This window comes from Triticum urartu, chromosome 2, assembly GCF_003073215.2.
Source record: "Triticum urartu cultivar G1812 chromosome 2, Tu2.1, whole genome shotgun sequence".
NCBI lineage: Eukaryota > Viridiplantae > Streptophyta > Magnoliopsida > Poales > Poaceae > Triticum > Triticum urartu.
The window spans coordinates 99,137,283-99,145,291 of record NC_053023.1 but is presented as its reverse complement, the minus strand read 5'-3'; positions in this window follow the sequence as shown (position 1 = coordinate 99,145,291).

Here is an 8,009-nt window from a genome sequence, read left to right as displayed (position 1 = left end):
TCGCGCTTTGCCTCCTCTTCTCGCTCTCTTTTGCGAACAGGATAGCCACCATATATGCTAGTCGCTTGCTGCAGCTCCACATATATTTGTACCTTGCCTTACCTATAAGCTTAAATAGTCTTGACCGCGAGGGTGCGAGATTGCTGAGTCCCTGTGGCTCACAGATTACTATTACACCAGATGCAGGGCCCGATGATTCCGCTCCAGGAGACGCGTTTGAGCTCAAGTGGGAGTTCGACAAAGACTCTCAACGTTACTATGTTTCTTTTCCTGATGATCAGTAGTGGTGCCCAGTTGGGGGTGATTGGGACCGTGTCGCATGTTGGGTTATCTTTTATTTTGGCGCCGTAGTCGGGCCATGAGTGTCTGGATGATGTAATGTTATTTATGTACTTGATTAACGTGGCGAGTGCAAGCCAACTATGTTATCTTCCCTTTTATTATCATATTACATGGGATGTTGTGAAGATTGCCTAACTTGCGACATATGCCTTCAATGCGATTATGCCTCTAAGTCGTGCCTCGACACGTGGGAGATATAGTCGCATCGAGGGTGTTATAGCAAGTTCTCTCAACAATAATAACATAATTGGATCATATAACAATCCCTCAACATGCAACAAAGAGTCACTCCAAAGTCACTAATAGCGGAGAACAAACGAAGAGATTATTGTAGGGTACGAAACCACCTCAAATTTATCATTTCTGATCGATCTATTCAAGAGTCCATAGTAAAATAACACGAAGCTATTCTTTCCGTTCGATCTATCCTAGAGTTCGTACTAGAATAACACTTTAAGACGCAAATCAACCAAAACCCTAATGTCACCTAGATACTCCAATGTCACCTGAAGTATCCGTGGGTATGATTATACGATATGCATCACACAATCTCAGATTCATCTATTCAACCAACACAAAGAACTTCAAAGAGTGCCCCAAAGTTTCTACCGGAGAGTCAAGATGGAAACGTGTGCCAACCCCTATGCATAAGTTCACGAGGTCACGGAACTCGCAAGTTGATCACCAAAACATACATCAAGTGGATCACGTGAATATCCCATTGTCACCACAGATAAGCACATGCAAGACATACATCAAGTGTTCTTAAATCCTTAAAGACCCAGTCTGATAAGATAACTTCAAAGGGAAAACCCAATCCATTACAAGAGAGTAGAGGGGGAGAAACATCATAAGATCCAACTATAATAGCAAAGCTCGCGATACATCAAGATCATGTCGAATCAAGAACACGAGAGAGAGAGAGATCAAACACATAGCTACTGGTACATACCCTCAGCCCCGAGGGTGAACTACTCCCTCCTCGTCATGGAGAGCGCCGGGATGATGAAGATGGCCACCGGAGAGGGACCCCCCCCACGACAGGGTGCCAGAACGGGTCTAGATTGGTTTTCGGTGGCTACAGAGGCTTGCGGCAACGGAACTCCCGATCGAGGTTATTTTCTGGAGGTTTCAGTATTTATAGGAATTTTTGGCGTCGGGAACAAGTCAGGGAGGTGCTCGAGTCATCCACGAGATAGGGCAGCGCGCCCGGGGGGTAGGGTGCGCCCCCACCCTCATGGACAGCCCGTGACTCTTCTGGCCCAACTCTTTTACTCCGGGGGCTTCTTTTGGTCCATAAAAAATCATCAAAAATTGGCACGTCAATTGGACTCCGTTTGGTATTCCTTTTCTATAAAACTCAAAGACAAGGAAAAAACAGAAACTGGCATTAGGCTCTAGGTTAATAGGCTAGTCCCAAAAATCATATAAAGGCATATAAAACATCCAAGATTGATAATATAATAGCATGTAACAATCAAAAATTATAGATACGTTGGAGACGTATCAGGGGACTTGAGGCCTAAGATGGTGAACCGCCATACATGTATAACTTGTATTGTAAGGCAAGATTAGTTAGTCACCGAGCCAGACACGTCGTGTATGAGCCGATCGGGACTCTGTAAGCCGCCGGGCATCAACCTGTGTATATAAAGGGACGACCCGGCGGCGGGTTAAGACAGGAAACAACATATCAAGAACTAGGTCAAGCGTATTCGTTCCCTGGTAATTGAAACCTAAGCAATACAACCCCAAACTGGGTTACCTTCACCGCAAGGGGCCGAACCAGTATAAACTCTTTGTGTCCTTTGTCCTGATTAACGGCTTTAAGCTAACCTAGTTGCGATGGCTCCACGTCTAAGTCCTTCCGCTAGGACATTTGCCGTGTTAAGTCCATGATAGTTGGCGCCCACCGTGGGGCCAGCGCACGGTGGTTTTGAGTTCTTGAAGGGCAGCTTCAAAGGGATCAAGGGATACACTGCGGGCCGAATGACCAAGAGTCGTCGCGGCAAGCTCTACATCGACGGCGCAAGTTGGGGCCCAGAGGCCGGCTCAATTGAGTATGGGTACCGGGTCCCCTTCGGCGGAATCCACATCTTCATCGGCAAGATCGGGGAACCGGGCCCTGAGCCGGACACCTACACCGACATCATTGAGACGGCTCAGCGTGCACGACCCGCCCAGGTTCAACCCACCGTGAAGCGCCTTTGTTGGTTTTATCCATGGGGCGGAATTTGAGGAAGGATACGTGTCTGGTGTGAGATGGCCATCTACTCTGATGGTAAGTCGTCGACCGGTGAGACCAATTCAATGTATCAACTGCAAGACGGCCGGCTTGGGGGCTGTTCCGATGGCGACAGTATTCCGGACCCATATGAGCCACCAAACAGGGTTGCGATCTTCATAGCCGGTACACAGCCGGCTCTCGGCTCAACGACCCCCGCAGCTATGACCTCCAGCTCAACGGCTGCGGTGACGGCTGGTGCTAGCGGCACCGCACGCTCGCTTTCTCAAGTTCTGACAGAGTTATTGGAGGCTTTGGCGACTTTGATTGGGGTGGAGGTGACCCCGGACACTCAGGAACATCATAAGGGTGATGTGGCGAAGCTACGAGATGAGATAGCTCAAGCCAAGGAGGACACTCAGGAACACTAGGATGGCTACAGAGCGAGCTGCTTTGGACGCTCAGGCACAACGGATTGAGGCAAAGTCTTTCCAGCTTACCTTGGATCAAAACGCTTCGAATGCTATCATGAGAAGGAGACACCAGAGTTGTTTACCTCCGGTTTATGATGCGAGAAATCTCTTCAACACGCCTGGGGCAGGGACCAGTGACCCGCCTGTGGCGAACTAGGCAGTTGAGGCGCTTGTGACCGGAGCGCCGGTTCAGCCGCATGCTATGGATCCGCCTCGTTTGGATGTGACTTGTCCTCAGCATGTTCCGACCCCGTCGGGTCATTATTCTAACCCTCTGGATAACATGGTCGCTGCAACAACACGATTGTCGGCTCTACCAGTTGAAGGTGAATCTCCAACTGCGATAGAAACACGGAGGGCCAAAGAACTTCTTCAGACAGCCGTGGCTCAACAGGCAACTGATTCGTATAGCCGTGTACGGATTCACTCAACCCCCCGTCCAAGTCGGAGTTACAGCAGGCACATTGAGTCGCCAGCAGTTTCAAGCAGTGAGCATCACCGTAACCAGCCTCGTAGGCATGACCCAACGAGCGGTGGTGTTGATGCTCAGACTTTGGTGGATCAGGGCAGGGCGCGTCGAGAGGCTTAGCTGGCGGCTCAACCGCAATCTCCGGTTTATCCATTAGCATCGGTGGAGGTAGGAGTGACCTCTAGAACCTTGGGTGTGCCAAGTTTAGTACCGTCTCTACGCAACAAGCATTTGCCTAAGGATTTCAAGGGCCCTCGAAAGGTGCCTAATTACACAGCGGATCAACCCCCGGAGGCTTGGATCAAGAGCTATGAGATGGCTATGGAGATGTTGGATGTTAGTGATGTTGCATGTTCTAAGTATTTCACCATGATGTTGGATGGGTCGGCGCATACTTGGTTGAAAGGGCTGCCCGCTAACTCCATTAGATCATGGGTAGAGTTGAAAGCTCATTTTATCCAAAACTTTAAAGACATGCGCAAGCAGCCTATCCTGGATTTGGATTCTTGTGTCCAAGGTGAGGGCGAGTCAACAACCAATTGGGTGCGCCGAATCTCAGCTGTATACACTCATCGGACAGTATCAATGCTGGTTCAACAGTCCTGATGTTGGAGAAGAACTGCCGTTTTCTCCCCCTCAAGCAGAAACTGGGGCGGCTTAAACGCCACTGCAATGACATGGGGGAGCTCATGGCGGCTCTCGTCAAATATGCCGACTCTAATAGTACCAAAGACCCTGACTCTGATGAGGAGAAGGCAGGTAAAGGGAAGAAGAGTGGCAGTGCGAAGGGACAGCAGCATAACACGGCAGGTCACGGTGGCAATGGTTAGTGCAAGGCCGAGGGTGGTTTAGACTTTGTGGCCAACACCAACACATAGAACAATAATCATCGCAAGAAGGGAAAGCCGCCCTGGCTTGGTGGGCCAAAGTTCAACCTTGAGGCGATGATGAACCAGCCTTGTCCAAAGCATGGCACGCATGAGAAGCCAGCCAATCATCTATGGAAGGACTGCTTCATCATGAGGGAGTATAGGAATTCAAATTTTTTTAGAACAATCATGTCCCGAACGGCGGTTCAGCATCCGGCTCTCATGGGCCTGGCTTTGGTGGTGGCGGCTCAAACTCTGGTTTTCAGGGCCAAGGCAATCAAGGTGGTTTTAGTCAGTAGTCTTGTCAAGGAAATCAGCAGTAGCGATCGGGTTATCAGAGTCATCCGAAGCAGTTGAATAGTGGACAGTATCATGTGTTCACTACGAGTTTGTGTGAACGTGACCAAAAGATTCATAAAAGGGTGGTGAACGCAGTTGAGCTGGCGATTCCCCGTTACTTGTGATGGTCTGAACACCCTATCCTCTGGAGCCGTGAGGATCACCCACCCCGGGTTGATAATTCGGGCCATTTAGCTTTGGTGGTTGCGCCTCAGGTTGGGGGCTACAGGTTCACTAAGGTGCTCATGGATGGAGGCAGCAACATCAATATCCTTTACTACGAAATTTTTCATCGTATGAGTTTGACTGACAAGGATCTTAAGCCGTCTAACACTATTTTTCATGGTGTGGTACCTGATAAGTTGGCGTATCCAGTAGGCAAGGTAGCTTTGGAAGTGGCTATTGGTGATGATCATGATTCCAGAGTTGAGACATTAACCTTTGAGGTGGTTAAGATTAAGAGACCTTATCACGCTTTATTTGGGCGTCCGGCTTATGCTAAGTTCATGGCAAGGCCATGTTATGTTTATCTGCAGCTGAAGATGCCGGGTTACAAAGGTACCATCACAATACATGGGAATCGGAAAATAGCTTTGGAATGTGAAGAGAGTGATGCTGCTTATGCTGAGTCTGTTTGTGCAACAGAAGAGTTGAAGGTTTACAAGGATAATGTTGACCCAACAGATATGACACCTTTGAATAAGCCAACTACAAAGCATGACCCTCTGTTGAAGTTTAAGTCAGCGAATGACACTAAGTTGGTTGATTTTGTTCCTGGTGATTCATCCAAGCAGTTCAGTATTAGTGCTAATCTGGATCCGAAATAGGAAATGCGCTCATCGAGTACATTCATGAGAACCGGGACATCTTTGCATGGAAACCTTCAGACACGCCAGGTGTACCGAGGGCACCTGTGGATACGGTTAGCCATGGAGAGTGAAAGTTGTGGTGGAAAAATGAATAAACTTTATTTTCTGTTTGGGAACCGCCTATGATATATCTATGGATGGAAAGTATTGGGAACTCTAAGTCGTTTTCGTTGGTGGGATGGATACACCTCCCAAAATATTTTTATCTCTAATTTTTCGCTTTGAGATCTGGCACCTCTACAAATCCCTACTTCCCTCTGCGAAGGGCCTTTCTTTTACTTTATGCAATTTTTATTTTGAAATTTGAGTCTCCATCTTCTCTCATAAAAGCACCAACTAGGAGGCAATATGATCGTGCTCAAGTATTGGGTGTAGTTAATATTCAAGTGTGTTTCATGAATGGATCAATGTTTGAGCATGATGGGCTAGGGATAACTTGTTTTAGCATTGATATTTTGAAAGACATGGTTGCTTGTTGATATGCTTGAGTATCTAAATTATTATGTCAAAACTAGACTATTGCTTTGAATCACATAAAAGTCCAAATGTCCATGCTATAAAGAAAAGAATATGATATGACTTGATGAACTACACTCCACATCAAAAATTCTGTTTTTATCACTTACCTACTCAAGGACAAGTAGGAGTTAAGCTTGGGGATGCTGATACGTCTCCAACGTATCTATAATTTTTGATTGTTCCATGCTGTTTTATTATCAATCCTAGATGTTTTATAATCATTTTATAGTCATTTTATATCATTTTTTGGTACTAACCTATTGACATAGTGCCAAGTGCCAGTTGCTGTTTTTTTCCATGTTTTTTACATCGTAGAAAATCAATATCAAACGGAGTCCAAATGCCACGAAACTTTACGAAGATTTTTTATGGGCCAGAAGGAAGGTAATGGGCCCTGGTTGCACCTGGGGGTGCCCTGAGGGGGGCACAACCCACCAGCGTGCACCAGGAGGCCCAAGCGTGCCCTGGTGGGTTGTTCCCACCTCGGGTGCTCCCCGGACCTCCTCTTTGCTCTATAAATACCCCAAAAATACCAGAACCCTAGGGGAGTCGACAAAATATTCATCCAGCCGCCACAGAGTCCAAAACCACCAGATCCAATCTAGACACCATCTCGGATGGGGTTCACCACCTCCATTGGTACCTTTCCGATGATGCGTGAGTAGTTCTTTGTAGACCTTCAGGTCTGTAGTTAGTAGCTAGATGGCTTCATCTCTCTCTCTTTCTTGATTCTCAATACAATGGTCTCTTCGAGATCCATCTGATGTAACTCTTTTGCGGTGTGTTTGTTGGGATCGATGAACTTTGAGTTTATGATCAGATCTATGTTTTTATATCCATGAAAGTATTTGAGTTTCTTTGATCTCTTTTATGCATGATGTCTTATAGCCTCGTATTTATTCTCTGATATTTGGGTTTTATTTGGCCAACTTGATCTATTTATCTTGTAATGGGAAGAGGTGCCCGGTAGTGGGTTCGATCTTACGGTGCTTGATCCCAGTGACAGAAAGGGAACCGACACGTATGTATCAATGCTACTAAGGATAAAAAGACGAGATCTATATCTACCGCCATATAGATAAAGGATCTTGTCTACAACATGTCATCATTCTTATTGCATCACTTCGTTTTTCCATGAACTTAATACAGTAGATGCATGCTGGATAGCGGTCGATGTGTGGAGTAATAGTAGTAGATGCAAGCAGGAGTCGGTCTACTAATCTTGGACGTGATGCCTATGTAATGATCATTGCCTGGGTATCGTCATAATTATTTGAGGTTCTATCAATTTCCCAACAGTAATTTGTTTACCCACCATTTGCTATTTTTCTCGAGAGAAGCCACTAGTGAAACCTACGGCCCCTGGGTCTTCTTTCTCATATATTTGCCTTGCGATCTACTTTTCCTTTGCATTTTTATTCAGATATATTAAACCAAAAATACTTTGCTACACTTTATTTTATTTGCGATCTATTATTTCAATCTATTACAACTTTATCTCCCGTCACACGCAATTTCTGGCGCCGTACCCCGAAAGGGATTGACAACCCCTTTAACATGTCGGGTTGCAAGGATTTGTTATTTGTGTGCAGGTGCTGCTTACGTTGTGTTGCTTGGTTCTCCTACTGGTTCGATACCTTGGTTTCATAACTGAGGGAAATACCTACCGTCATTGTGCTACATCATCCCTCCCTCTCCAGGGAAATACCGACGTAGTTCCAGCTACCATCAAGGAGAATTTATGGTGCCGTTGCCGGGGAGGATCTTCTTCATAACCAGGTTCCTAATCACAAATCTCATCTCCTCGCAATTTACATTATTTTCCATTTGCCTCTCGTTCTTCTCTCCCCCACTTCACAAAAAATTGACGTTTTATTCGCCTCTCTTTTCCGTTCGTCGTTTTCT